Source organism: Somniosus microcephalus, chromosome 1 (assembly GCF_052327205.1).
Source record: "Somniosus microcephalus isolate GS21.2 chromosome 1, FLI_Smic_1.0, whole genome shotgun sequence".
Lineage (NCBI taxonomy): Eukaryota > Metazoa > Chordata > Chondrichthyes > Squaliformes > Somniosidae > Somniosus > Somniosus microcephalus.
In genome coordinates this window covers 462,365,071-462,379,651 of record NC_140987.1, presented here as the reverse complement: position 1 = coordinate 462,379,651, position 14,581 = coordinate 462,365,071, and the positions used below count along the sequence as shown (strand labels likewise).

Here is a 14,581-nt window from a genome sequence, read left to right as displayed (position 1 = left end):
AACTACACATTTAAAATTACTGAGCAAACGTAGAACGTGACTGAAGAGAAGAAATGGAATTCTCTGGAATGTTGCCGGCTGAATTAATCATGTGGTTCATGGGAATAACAGCCAAACATTCAAACTGCTCTCTGGTGTTCATTTAAGAAAGAATCTAATCTAGGAGACAGTGAACGGTTCTCAGCACAAACTACTAGTGCTAAAGACTCATTCTAGTTGGAGAAGGAAAATTCCAGAAAGAATTCACGTTTGGAGAGGAACATTTGCCTTGGTCTCTCTCCAGCCCCAGTGTGACTCCATAGTTAAACAAAAGTAAAAATTCAGTGGAAAGGAGTTTAAGTTGGCATCCGGTCAGATCCTGTGCAACTTGTCTGATAAAGAGAGTGAATAGTTGGCTGTTTAGAGTCGAATAGTTTCCAGTGAATTTCCCACATCCTGTTGGGAAATTTTAGTGGAGGAGACTTGCAGACGTGAGCAGCAGACAAGGACTAACCCCGAGGAGAGCACAGGTGTCTGTGAGTGTTTGACTTATTTCTCTGCATCTGTTGGAGTTGAGGAATATTCCTCATTATCCCAGTGATCAATTTGCTTTAACTGAAGTGCACAGGAAATTCCAGAGCAGCAGAATGCAGCAGGAGAGTGTCTGGCAGTGGGACCGGATTCTGCACTCCTCGAGTCGGCTCCTCAGTCACTTTCAGAGGCTGTTTGATTTCTATAGAAGTTCAAAACCTGGTGTTAAAAATGAAGTTTGGTGGCAACCTCAGAAAACTGTGTATGTGTTTCACATGGGTGTCCACCGACCCACAATCCCCCCTCCGCCTCAGAAAGAGGTTACTGAACCATCGCTATAATTTGTTTCTAAACTGGCAAAAAAGATTTACTAGAATGATACTAGAATGGAGAGAGCATACCTATCAGGAAAGATTGAACAGGCTGGGGCTCTTTTATCTAGAAAAGAGAAGGCTGAGGGGTGACCTGATAGAGGTCTTTAAAATGATGAAGGGTTCGATAGGATAGACGTAGAGAAGATGTTTCCACTTGTGGGGGAGACCAGAACTAGAGGCCATCAATATAAGAGAGTCACTAATAAATCCAAAAGGGAACCCAGAAGAAACTTCTTTCCCCAGAGAGTGGGGAGAATGCGGAACTCGCTACCACAGGGAGTGGTTGAGGTGAATAGTATCGATGGATTTAAGGGGAAGCTGGATCAACACACGAGGGAGAAAGGAATAGAAGGATATGCTGATGGGGTGAGATGCAGAGGGAGGAGGCTCGTGTGGAGCAGAAACACTGGCACGGAGCAGTCAGGCTGAATAGCTTGTTTCTGTAATAAATAAACAGTTAAAATACAGGTGAATGTTTATTATAAGTTTGATGTCTGAATTGATGAAAAATGTCTCTGATGGTTTTAATCACTTTGTAACTGCCAGGTGTGATAGTAACAAGCACAGGTGTGAGGCTCAATGACAGGTGTGATGTTCAAGGACAGGTGTGATGTTCAATGACAGGTGTGATGTTCAAGGACAGGTGTGAGGCTCAAGGACAGGTGTGATGTTCAAGGACAGGTGTGATGTTCAATGACAGGTGTGATGTTCAAGGACAGGTGTGAGGCTCAATGACAGGTGTGATGTTCAAGGACAGGTGTGAGGCTCAAGGACAGGTGTGATGTTCAATGACAGGTGTGATGTTCAATGACAGGTGTGATGTTCAAGGACAGGTGTGAGGCTCAAGGACAGGTGTGATGCTCAATGACAGGTGTGAGGCTCAATGACAGGTGTGAGGCTCAATGACAGGTGTGAGGCTCAATGACAGGTGTGAGGCTCAAGGACAGGTGTGAGGCTCAAGGACAGGTGTGAGGCTCAAGGACAGGTGTGAGGCTCAAGGACAGGTGTGATGTTCAATGACAGGTGTAAGGCTCAATGACAGGTGTGGTGTTCAATGACAGGTGTGATGTTCAAGGACAGGTGTGAGGCTCAATGACCGGTGTGAGGCTCAAGGACAGGTGTGAGGCTCAAGGACAGGTGTGATGTTCAATGACAGGTGTGAGGCTCAATGACAGGTGTGAGGCTCAAGGGCAGGTGTGAGGCTCAAGGACAGGTGTGAGGCTCAAGGACAGGTGTGAGGCTCAAGGACAGGTGTGAGGCTCAAGGACAGGTGTGAGGCTCAAGGACAGGTGTGAGGCTCAAGGACAGGTGTGAGGCTCAAGGACAGGTGTGAGGCTCAACGACAGGTGTGAGGCTCAACGACAGGTGTGAGGCTCAAGGACAGGTGTGATGTTCAACGACAGGTGTGAGGCTCAACGACAGGTGTGAGGCTCAAGGACAGGTGTGATGTTCAACGACAGGTGTGAGGCTCAAGGACAGGTGTGAGGCTCAAGGGCAGGTGTGAGGCTCAAGGACAGGTGTGATGTTCAATGACAGGTGTGATGTTCAATGACAGGTGTGAGGCTCAAGGGCAGGTGTGAGGCTCAATGCTCAATTTGTTTGACGGGAAATGAAAACTTTTTTGAATGGCTGATTTTTTCTAAAAAAATAAGCACAATAGGAACCAGAAATGGGTGTAAGTATCAGATCACCTGCGACTGAGTGGGTAAGTTGCAGGAGTCACAGTGAGCACAGACTACACTGTATTTTGTTGTTATTATTTCTCCTGTTCCTGCTTTGAGCTGAGCAACATTCTACAGGAGCCTTTCTGCAGGCGGCCCCGCTGGGATTGGAGAATCGGCATGTTGCTAAACTAAGGCAGCGAGCTCGAGTGCTGCGATGCTGCACCGACAGGGCCAGTCTTGTTTGTGTTTGAAGTATTAAAAAAGTGTGGCTTGTCAAATAAAACATATCCAAACTGAAAGGCTTAGTGAGTAACTCTGAAAAGTGTCAGGTGTAAGATGATTGGCACACTGTATCCGAGAGTCCTCGGTTACCCATTGAGGACAGAGCACGATTGAAATACAATGAGCATGTTCCAGGGTCTTGCCCTCGGTCACTGCGCCTGAGTCACCAGCGTCAACCTGCAAAGTTTCACAGCTCATGGGTGACATAGATTTACAGTTGGAAATAAATCGCTTGGGAACCTAGGCTTTCAGTGATTCCCCCTAGATCAGAATCAGACGTCCGGGGTTCAGTTCACAGGACAGGATGTACTTGGGAACACCGATTGCCGGAGGTGCCAACCTCTGCATGAGCCTAACCCTGACCTAACCTAACCCTAACCTAACCCTGAGCAAACCCTAACCTAACCCTGACCTAACCTAACCCTAACCTAACCCTGAGCAAACCCTAACCTAACCCTCACCAAACTCTAACCTAACCCTAACCTAATCCTAACTCTAACCTAACCCTAACCTAATCCTAACTCTAACCTAACCCTAACCTGACCCTAACTCTAACCTAACCCTAACCTAACCCTAACCTAATCCTAACTCTAACCTAACCCTAACCTAATCCTAACTCTAACCTAACCCTAACCTAATCCTAACTCTAACCTAACCCTAACCTAATCCTAACTCTAACCTAACCCTAACCTGACCCTAACTCTAACCTAACCCCAACCAAACATAACCCTAACTCTGACCCTAACCCTAAACCTAACTCTGACCCTGACCCTAACTCTGACCCTAACTCTGACCCTAACTCTGACCCTGACTGTTGTGTCTGTGTATAATAAGAAACAGACTGCAGGAGAAACGGTACAACAGGTGTTTACTCAATGTGGCTCACAGTGGAACTGCCTGTACAGATTACTACTCAGTGCTATATACAGGTGTGGTCACTGTAGTGTATGTGCCTTTAAGTCAGAACTACTTTTTACAGCTCCTGTATACTGTAGTACCGGCAGTGACCACACCGGTATATAAGCTTTGCGCATGCCTCTGTACCCCAGTCTAGAGATTACCCTTCTCCAGTAAAGACCTGTTATTTGTTAATGTACAGCATCCGTGTGATTATTTATCCACCGAACCACGGATCTAACAGTGGCGACGAGTGTCGATTCGAATCTACCTGCAACATAAAAAAAAACATAGTCGAGGCCAGGAACACGGGCGTCGACCACGAGCAACCGCCCAGCAGTCAGGCAGAGATCCAACTTCGTTGGGGAGGCTGTGGAGAGCCGGGCTTGGTTCCCCAGCCACAACGAGCAGTAAGAGACCGACGACAGGTCCAGAGCAGACCCTTCCCGAGCAGCGGCGGCTGGAGCCGACCGACAGCAGCGAGAGAGCCGAACAGCGTCGACGGGGGAAGACAGAGGGTGAAGAGCGCAGGGCGCAGCCGGGGGTTGAACACCGAGCGGCGTCGAGGAAAATACTGCAAACCGGAGAGAGAGAGGGTAAGAAACAGCCGGGTTCTAGACTGAGCGGCATCGAAAAATATCAAGAGAAGAACGCGCAGAGCACAGCCAGGGATCACGGGCTGATCAGGGTCCGCGGGGCGAAGCAAGGGGAGACGCCATTGAGCTGCGGAGAAGCAGGGAGAGCGCGGGAGATGCCATTGAGCTGCAGAGAAGCAGGGAGAGCGCGGGAGACGCCATTGAGCCGCAGAGAAGCAGGGAGAGCGCGGGAGACGCCATTGAGCCACGGAGAAGAAGGAAGAGCGTGGGAGATGCCATTTTGAGAAGCCGCAGCGGAGAAGAAGGGCGAGTGTGGGAAGGAAGGAAAGCGCGGGAGACACCATTTTGTGCCAGCGGAGAAGAAGGGGAAGCGCGGAAGGCGCCATTGGTGATAGTTAACGCACAACCAAGGATGCCGAAGAGTGGCAGTATCTCTACGTTCGACAATGAAGTCGAAGATTGGGCGACATATGTGGAACGTATTGAGGTGTACTGCAGGGCGAATGAAGTGCCAGATGCTAATAAAGCACTGGTTCTGTTAAATTCCATGGGTGCAAAAACTTATGGGTTACTGCGAAATCTAATAACCCCAGAGAAGCCGGTAAACAAGAATTTTGAAAGCATAGTAGAAATCCTACAGGACCACTTAAACCCCACACCACTGCTGATAGCAGAACGATTTAAGTTCCATAAAAGGAACCAACACAAAGACGAAAGCAATGCTGAGTACCTAACGGAACTGCGCAAGCTATCGAAATACTGCCAGTTTGGAGCGGGACTAGCAGACACGTTAAGGGAGAAGTTTGTGTGTGGGCTACAAAGTGAAGGAACCCAGAAACGGCTTCTATCAGAAAAGAACCTTACGCTGGACAAAGCTTTCAGTATGGCAGTATCACATGAAGCAGCCGCAAGGGGCGCTGCAGAGATACAACGGAGACCGCAAGAATATGGCACCAACGAAATGACCTATGGAACAGGGAAGTGCTATCGTTGTGGCAGAACAACACATGACCAGAAAGATTGTTGATTCAAGGACCAAGTGTGCAGACAGTGTGGGAAAGCAGGACACAAAGCAAGAGTCTGCAGGTCTGGGAAGAAAACCAACAGTAAGAAATCTCCACAGGAGAAGTACAAAAAGGTACACCAGGTGACGGACAGTGGTTCAGACGAACAGAAAAGTGACACAGACTCCGGAAGCAAGGAGCTGGGTTGTCTGAAACTACATAATGTAACCGAAATGGAGGATCACCAGACTATCTGGGTTACACGCAAGATAGACAGAGTCCAAGTGGAAATGGAATTGGACACAGGGTCAGCTCTAACAGTCATAAATCAAAGAGACTACAAGCGGCTATTTTCACACATACCCTTGAAAGCTACAGAGATTGTCTTGAAGACGTATACGGGGCAAAAAGTCTACCCCAAAGGAAAAATAAGGGTGAAAGTGACATATAAAGGCCAGGAAATACCTAAAATGGATATATATGTATTGCCAAATGGAGGACCACCACTGCTAGGACGTGAATGGATCCGGAAGATACAATTAGATTGGCATTCCATACAGGCACTGAAGGTTGAGGCCAAAAAGGATGACGGCGTCACACCTGGACGACTGTCAAAAATGCTAACTGACGCAAAAGAAGTGTTCCAGGAGGGACTAGGAACACTAAAAGGAATAACAGCAACAATTAAAATAGAGGAAAATGCAAGCTCAAAGTTTCTGAAGGCCAGACCAGTGCCTTATGCGATCAGACCAGCTGTTGAAGCAGAGCTGGAAGGGTTGGAACGTTCAGGAGTACTGTCCAAAGTGGACTGGAGAGAGTGGGCTACACCCATCGTTCCTGTAATGAAGAGGTCGTTGAGTAATACGCCTGGAGAACCAAAGAAGGTCCGCATCTGTGGGGATTTTAAGGTGACAGTGAACCCAGTCCTTCACACGGTGCAATATCCGCTTCCACGAATTGAGGATATTTTCGCCTCGCTATCTGGTGGTAAACGCTTCGCCAAAATTGATCTAGCCCAGGCGTACTTGCAAATGGAGGTAGAAGAAGCTTCGAAACATTACCTTACGATCAACACTCATAAAGATCTCTATCAATACAACCGGCTGGTGTTTGGAGTAGCCTCGGCTCCGGCTATCTGGCAAAGGGCGATGGATCAGGTCCTGCAAGGGATTCCAGGGACCCAGTGTTATTTGGACGACATCTTGGTCATGGGCGAAAATGACGGTGATCACCTCGCTAACTTGGAGAAGGTGCTCACCAGATTAAAGGAGTATGGGCTACGAGCTAATCGCCACAAGTGCGAGTTTTTCCAGAAACAGGTCTCGTATTGCGGCCACGTCATCGATGAAGAGGGGTTACATAAGTCCCCTGACAAGATTGAGGCAGTTGTCAAGGCTCCAGCACCGGAAAATGTGTCACAACTGAGGTCGTTCCTCGGGCTGGTAAACTATTACCACAAGTTCTTACCAAATTTGTCTACGGTATTACACCCGCTGAACACCCTACTGCAAACAGGGGTACCATGGAAGTGGGATGACGAACGTAGACGAGCTTTCCAGAAGTGTAAAGAATTGATCACATCAAAAGAGGTGTTGGCCCATTTCAACCCAGCACTACCAATTCGTTTGACATGTGATGCATCACCCTACGGCATTGGAGCGGTGCTGTCGCACAAATTCCCAGACAGGTTGGAGAGGCCAGTAGCCTTTGCATCTCGGTCACTAACCTCAGCCGAGCGCAACTACACCCAGATTGACAGGGAGGCCCTCAGCCTAGTATGGGGAGTAAAAAAATTCAACCACTATCTGCATGGGCAGAAGTTCACCTTGCTGACTGACCACCAACCACTTGTCTCCATCTTTAATCCTAAGAAGGGCGTGCCAGTAATGACTGCACAGCGGTTACAAAGATGATCCCTGTTTCTCGGGGCGAATCAATATGAAATAGAATATAAAGGCACGAAACAGCATGGGAACGCTGATGGGCTATCGCACCTGCCACTGCCTACTGTGGAGGAAGCACCAGCAGTGGACCCTATCGAGATATTTTATTTGTCGATAATTGAACGATTGTCAGTAACAAACGCGGATATAGAGAAGGAGACCCGCAACGATCCAACGCTGTCACGGGTATATGAATTGACGGTGAGGGGATGGCCAACACATGGCGACTCACTGTTGCCAGCATTCTCATCCAGAAGAGAACAGCTGTCAGTATGCCAGGGGATAGTGATGTGTGGATCCAGAGTGGTGATTCCACCCAAGTTAAGGGAGAGAGTACTAAAGGAGCTACATGAAGGTCATCTGGGGGGAGTGAAAATGAAAAGCCTTGCTAGGGCTTATGTGTGGTGGCCGGGAATCGATCAACAAATCGAAGACCTAACTAAGAGCTGCTTAGGATGCCAGAAGGTCCAAAATGCACCACCACATGCCCCTCTACACCCATGGGAGTGGCCCTCCTCTCCATGGCAACGGGTGCACATTGATTTCGCTGGTCCATTCATGGGCTCAATGTTCTTAATAGCAGTGGATGCTCATTCAAAGTGGCCTGAGGTGATAAAGATGTCTTCAACCACTGCAGAGAAAACGATTGCAGTCCTACGGACCATATTTGCCAGAAACGGTTTGCCAGAGCAGATCTGCTCTGATAATGGACCACAGTTTGTGTCCGACGAGTTCCAAAAATTCATGAAAAGGAATGGGGTAAGGCATTACACATCCGCCCCGTATCATCCAGCCACCAATGGATTGGCTGAGAGGTTCGTACAAACCTTTAAGAAGGCGATAAAGGCCATGTGCGACGAGGAAATTCCACTACAGCATAAGATGGACAATTTCTTATTAGCCTACCGAAACGCGACACATGCAGTTACCAACCAGACCCCGGCCATGATGTTCTTTAGCCGAAGGTTGAGATCTCGTCTGGACATGCTCAGACCAAATGTGCGAAGAAATGTTGTGGACAAACAATTTCAGCACATCAATGAGAAGCCGACAAGGAGCTTCAATGTAGGGCAACCAGTCTTGGCCCGGGACTATCGAACAGAGAAGTGGCAACCCGGAACGATATGTACAAGGCAGGGGCCATTAATGTACACAGTGGATGTCGGGGAGAACATTGTGAGACGCCACGCCGATCAGATCTTAGCGTCACAGGAACACGTCAACCCCATGTCTGGAGTACCTGGGGATGAACCCGACATACCGGTAACATCTACTTCAGACCCAGTAGCAGTGGAACCCGATGAACTACCCGATGAAAAGGGGTCAGAATCGTCTCTGCACCAAGAACAAGAACCTTTGGAAAGGTGCTATCCCAAAAGGGTCAGGAAGCCACCCCAAAGACTGAATCTATAAATGGACTTTTGTTATTTACTGTACATGTAAAAATGTAATTGTTATTTGAATATTAAGGGGGTATTATTAATCTAAAAGGGGAGGAATTGTAGTGTATGTGCCTTTAAGTCAGAACTACTTTTTACAGCTCCTGTATACTGTAGTACCGGCAGTGACCACACCGGTATATAAGCTTTGTGCATGCCTCTGTACCCCAGTCTAGAGATTACCCTCCTCCAGTAAAGACCTGTTATTTGTTAATGTACAGCATCCGTGTGATTATTTATCCACTGAACCACGGATCTAACAGTCACTGCCGGTACTACAGTATACATGAGCTGTAAAAAGTAGTTCCTCCCTTAAAGGTATATACATTACAATTCCTCCCCTTTTAGATTAACAGTACCATAACACTCATTTAACAATTAAATATCAAACTAATTACAATTAACACTTTTAACATGCAACATTAGCTGAAAATAGTCTATTTATATATTCAGTCTTTGGGGAGGCTTCCTGATCCTTTCTGGATAGCGCCTTTCCCGAGTGTCTTGCTCTTGGTGCGGAGGCGATTCTGGCCCCCTGTCGTCGGTTGGTTCATCAGCTTCTGATGCTACTGTTTCTGGGATAGATGCGACCTGTATGTCGGGTTCATCACCAGGTACGTATGGGCGAGGCATGGGGTTGACTTGTTCCTGTGACTCTAGGATCTGGTCAGCATGGCATCTCACGATGCTCTCCCCAATGTCCACTGTGTACATTAGTGGGCCCTGCCGTGTGCATATCGTTCCTGGCTGCCATTTTTCTGTTCGGTAGTCGCAGGCCAAGACTGGTTGCCCTACATTGAAGCTCCTTGTTGGTTTCTCATGGATGTGCTGGAATTGCTTACTCTCAACATCTCTTCGTACGTTTGGTCTGAGCAAATCCAGGCGAGATCTTAACCTTCGGTTAAAGAACATCATGGCTGGGGCCTGGTTGGTGACTGCATGTGTCGCATTCCGGTAGGCGAACAGGAAATTGTCCACCTTCTGCTGCAGCAGAATGTTGTCATTGTACATAGCCTTTATTGCCTTCTTAAAGGTTTGTACAAACCTCTCAGCCAATCCATTTGTGGCTGGATGATATGGGGCGGATGTGTAATGCCTTACCCCATTCTTTTTCAAGAACCTCCGGAACTCTTCGGACACAAACTGTGGTCCGTTGTCGGAGCAAATCTGTTCTGGCAAGCCATTCCTGGCATAAATAGTCCGTAGGACTGCAATAGTTTTCTCCGTGGTGGTGGAGGACATTTTGATGACCTCAGGCCATTTCGAGTGCGCATCCACGGCTATTAAAAACATTGAGTCCATGAATGGACCAGCAAAATCAATATGCACCCGTTGCCATGGAGATGAGGGCCACTTCCATGGGTGTAGAGGCGTCTGTGGTGGTGTATTTTGGACTTTCTGGCATCCTGAGCAGCTCTTGGTCAGGTCCTCGATTTGTTTATCGATTCCCGGCCACCACACAAGCCCTGGCTAGGCTATTCATTTTTACCCCTCCCAGATGACCCTCATGAAGCTCATTGAGCACTCTATCCCTTAACTTGGGTGGAATTACCACTCGGGATCCACACATCAAGGTCCCCCGGCACACTGACAGCTGTTCTCTCCTTGTCGAGAATGCTGGCAACAGTGAGTCGCCATGTGCTGGCCTTCCCTTCATCATCAAATCATATACCCAAGACAGTGTTGGGTCATTTCGGGTTTCCTTTTCGATACAAGCGTTAGTTACCGGTCGGTATTCAACTGTAGTCGAATGGAATATTTCGACAGGATCCACTGCTGGTGCTTCCTCCGCAGTAGGCAGTGGCAGGCGTGATAGCCCATCAGCATTTCCATGCTGTTTCGTGCCCTTACATTCAATCTCATAGTGGTGCGCCCCTAGAAAAAGTGACCATCTTTGTAGTCGTTGCGCAGTCATCACCGGAACGCCCTTCTTCGGATTAAAAATGGAGACAAGAGGCTGGTGATCAGTCAGCAAGGTAAATTTCTGCCCGTGCAGATAGTGATTGAACTTTTTCACTCCCCACATTAGGCTGAGGGCCTCCCTGTCAATCTGGGCGTAGTTACGTTCGGCTGAGGTTAGTGATCGTGACGCAAAGGCTATTGGCCTCTCTGAGCCGTCCGAGAATTTGTGTGACAGCACCGCTCCAATGCCGTAGGGTGACGCATCACATGCCAACCGAATTGGTAATGCCGGGTTGTAATGGGCCAATACCTCTTTCGATGTGATTAGTGTTTTGCTCTTCTGGAAAGCTCGCCTACATTCGTCACTCCACTTCCATGGCACCCCAGTTTGCAGTAGGGTGTTCAGTGGGTGTAGTATTGGAGACAAATTTGGCAAGAACTTATGGTAGTAGTTTACCAGCCCGAGGAACGACCTCAGTTGTGACACATTTTCCGGTGCTGGAGCCTTGACTACTGCCTCAATCTTCTCTGGGGACTTATGTAACCCCTCTTTATCGATAACGTGGCCACAATACGAGATCTGTTTTCTAAAAAACTCGCATTTGGGGCGGTTAGCTTGGAGCCCATATTCCTGCAATCTAGTGAGCACCTGCTCCAGGTTGGCAAGGTGATCACTGTCATTTTCACCCGTGACCAGGATGTCGTCCAAATAACACTGGGTCCCTGGGATCCCTTGCAGGACTTGTTCCATTGCCCTCTGCCAAATAGCCGGAGCTGATACTACCCCGAATACCAGCCGGTTGTATTGGTAGAGACCTTTATGGGTGTTGATTGTGAGGTATTTTTTTGATGCTTCTTTTACCTCCATTTGCAGATAAGCCTGGGCTAGGTCAATCTTAGTGAAGCGTTTCCCTCCAGATAGCGAGGCGAAAATATCTTCAATCCGCGGAAGTGGATATTGTACAGTGTGAAGGACCGGGTTCACTGTTACCTTAAAGTCCCCACAGATGCAAACCTTCCTTGGTTCCCCAGGCGTGCTGCTCAACGACTTTTTCATCACAGGGACGATGGGTGTAGCCCACTCGCTCCAGTCTACCTTGGACAGTACACCTGAACGTTCCAAACTCTCCAGCTCTGCTTCGACGGCTGGGCGGATCGCATAAGGTACCGGTCTGGCCTTAAAAAAATTGAGGCTTGCGTTTTCTTCAATTTTAATCGTCGCTGTCATGCCTTTTTGTGTTCCGAGTCCTTGCTGGAACACTTCTTTTGCGTCAGTTAGGATCTTTGACAGTCGCCCAGGTGTGACGTCGTCATCCTTTTTGTCAGCCACAGTCAGTGCCTATATGGAATGCCAATCCAGTTGTATTTTCCGGATCCATTCATGTCCCAGTAATGGTGGTCCTCCATCTTGCAATACACACAGGTCTAGTTTTGGTGTTTCCTTACCGTTATATATAACGGTCACCCTTATTTTTCCTTTGGGGTAGATTTTTTGCCCTGTGTACATCTTCATAATAATTTTTGTGTCTCTCAAGGGTATGTGTGAGAATAGCCGCTCGTAGTCCCGTCGGTTTATGACTGTTAGGGCTGATCCTGTGTCCAATTCCATCTTTACCTGGACTCCTGCTATCTTGAGAGTGACCCAAATGGTTCGGTGATCCTCCATTGTGATCACATTATGTAGTTTCAGACAACTCAGTTCCCTGCTTTCGGAGTCGTTATCACTCTTTTGTTCGTCTGAACTATTCTCCGTCATCTTATGTACCTTCTTGTACTTTTCTTTGGTAGGTTTCTTATTGCTGGTTTTCTTTCCCGACCTGCAGACTCGTGCTATGTGTCCTACTTTTCTACACTGTCTGCACACTTTGTCTTTGAACTAGCAATCATTCTGGTCGTGTGTTGTTCTGCCACAGCGATAGCACTTCTCTGTTCCATATGACATTTCATTTGTGCCATATTCTTGCGGTCTCTGTTGTATCTCTGCAGCGCCCCGTGCTGCTGCTTCATATGATACCACAATGCTGAAAGCCTTTTCCAGCGTAAGGTCCTTTTCAGATAAAAGCCGTTTCTGGGTTCCTTCACTTTGAAGCCCACACACAAACTTGTCCTTTAAGGTATCTGCCAGTCCCGCTCCAAACTGGCAGTGTTTCGATAGTTTGCGCAGTTCTATTAAATAATCAGCATTGCTTTCATCCTTATGCTGGTTCTGTTTGTGAAACTTGAATCTTTCTGCTGTCAGCAGCGGTGTGGGGTTTAAATGTTCCTGTAGTATCGTTACTATGTCTTCAAAACTCTTTTCCATTGGCTTCGTTGGGGTTACTAGATTTTGTAATAAACCATACGGCCTAGAAATTCAGTGCCCTTAGCGCCGATTTTGCGGCGCGAGAGGGCCTAGCGCTGCAATTGGCGCCGGCGCCGAAATTGCCTGGGGCCCTTCCGCCGCGGTAGACCGGTAGCGCTGCGCCGGCACCGATGACGTCATCGGTGTGCGCAGCATCCCGGTTGCCATGCCGACGGGCCCCAGCGCCGAAATTCAGTTGCGGCCGCCTCGCCCGTGGCAGCCGCAACTAAGACTCTGGCAACAGAGTCTTACATGACTTTGCGCCGGCGCATTAAAGGCCCCGTGGCGGCCGGCCGCTTTCCCGCCGGCCGCCTGGCCGCAGCTCCCTCCCCGGACTTCCCCCCCTCCCCCCCCGGAACAGAAGCAAGCCCGGCACTTGTCCGAGGTGCCGGGCTCATTTTTAAAAAGATTTTCGCGGGCCGCGGCCGGGTGCAGGCAGCTCCTCCTTAAGGGAAGGAGGAGGCCTGCACTTCCCGAACCTGCCGCACCGCAGCGGGCGCCGCAGCGCCGGAATAGCGCCGATATTCAGCGCGTAGCGCCAGTTTCCAGGCGCAAACAGCTCTCAGCAGCGCCGGCAGCCGTTTGGGCGCAGAACTATTGAATTTTTGGCCCGCCCAGCGCGACTTAGCTCCGGCACTAACTTCCGGCGCTAAAGCCGTCGCTGCGCCAAAACCCAATTTATAGGCCTATGTCTTTGCACCCATTAAATTTAACAATACCGACGCTTTCTTGTCATCTGACACCTCATTTGCCTTGCAGTACACCTCTATTCGTTCGACATATGTAGTCCAATCTTCGACTTCATTGTCAAATGCGGTGATACTGCCACTCTTCGGCATTTTGGGTGTGGTTTAAAATGGCGTCTCCCAATGGCTTAAAATGGCGTCTCCCGCGCTTTCCTTCCTCCCCCGCTGCTGCCAACGCCGCTCCCAGCGGCTCTCGTGGCAATGGCGGCGCCCTGTACATTTCGTGCGCTTCGCTCTCTCCCTCTCTTCGACGCTGCTCGGCCCCTGAACACCGGCTGCGCCCTGTGCGCTCTGCCCTCTCTCTCTCTCCCCCGTCGACGCTGCTCGGCCCTTTGCTGTGCTTCTCGGTCGGGCTCTAGCCCGCCGCTGTCCGGGAAGGGTCTGCGCACTACCTGTTGCCAGCCCGTTTCGCTGGACCACCTCGACTGGAAAGCCAAGCCTGGCTCTCGACAGCCTCCCCCACAATTCTCGAGTCTCTGCTGGATGACTGGGCGGTCGCCCGTGGTCGACGCCCGAGTCTCTGGCCTTGACCTCCAATCCACTGATCTCCAGGAATGAATCCCCAGGAGGTGATGCAGAGTTGCAGGTAGATTCGAACTTGCCTCGTCGCCAAATGTTGTGTCTGTGTATAATAAGAAACAGACTGCAGGAGAAATGGTACAACAGGTGTTTACTCAACATGGCTCACAGTGAACTGCCTGTACAGATTACTACTCAGTGCCTATATACAGGTGTGGTCACTGCCGGTACTACAGTATACATGAGCTGTAAAAAGTAGTTCCTCCCTTAAAGGTATATACATTACTCTGACCCTAAGTCTGACCCTGACCCTAACCCTAACCCTAACTCTGACCCTAACTCTGACCCTGACCCTAACCCTAAC

The 14,581-nt window shown here is 49.0% G+C and overlaps 1 protein-coding gene across 1 annotated transcript in view; it reads left to right on the top strand.

Annotated features, from left to right (window-relative positions):
• The first annotated feature begins 446 nt into the window (after nt 1–446).
• fhl1a (four and a half LIM domains 1a) overlaps nt 447–14,581 on the top strand; it is a 172,536-nt gene continuing 158,401 nt past the window's right edge. The window contains exon 1 of the mRNA XM_086002362.1: nt 447–515. The gene's annotated coding sequence lies outside the window, so the exon portion shown is untranslated. The remainder of the gene's footprint in view (nt 516–14,581) is intronic.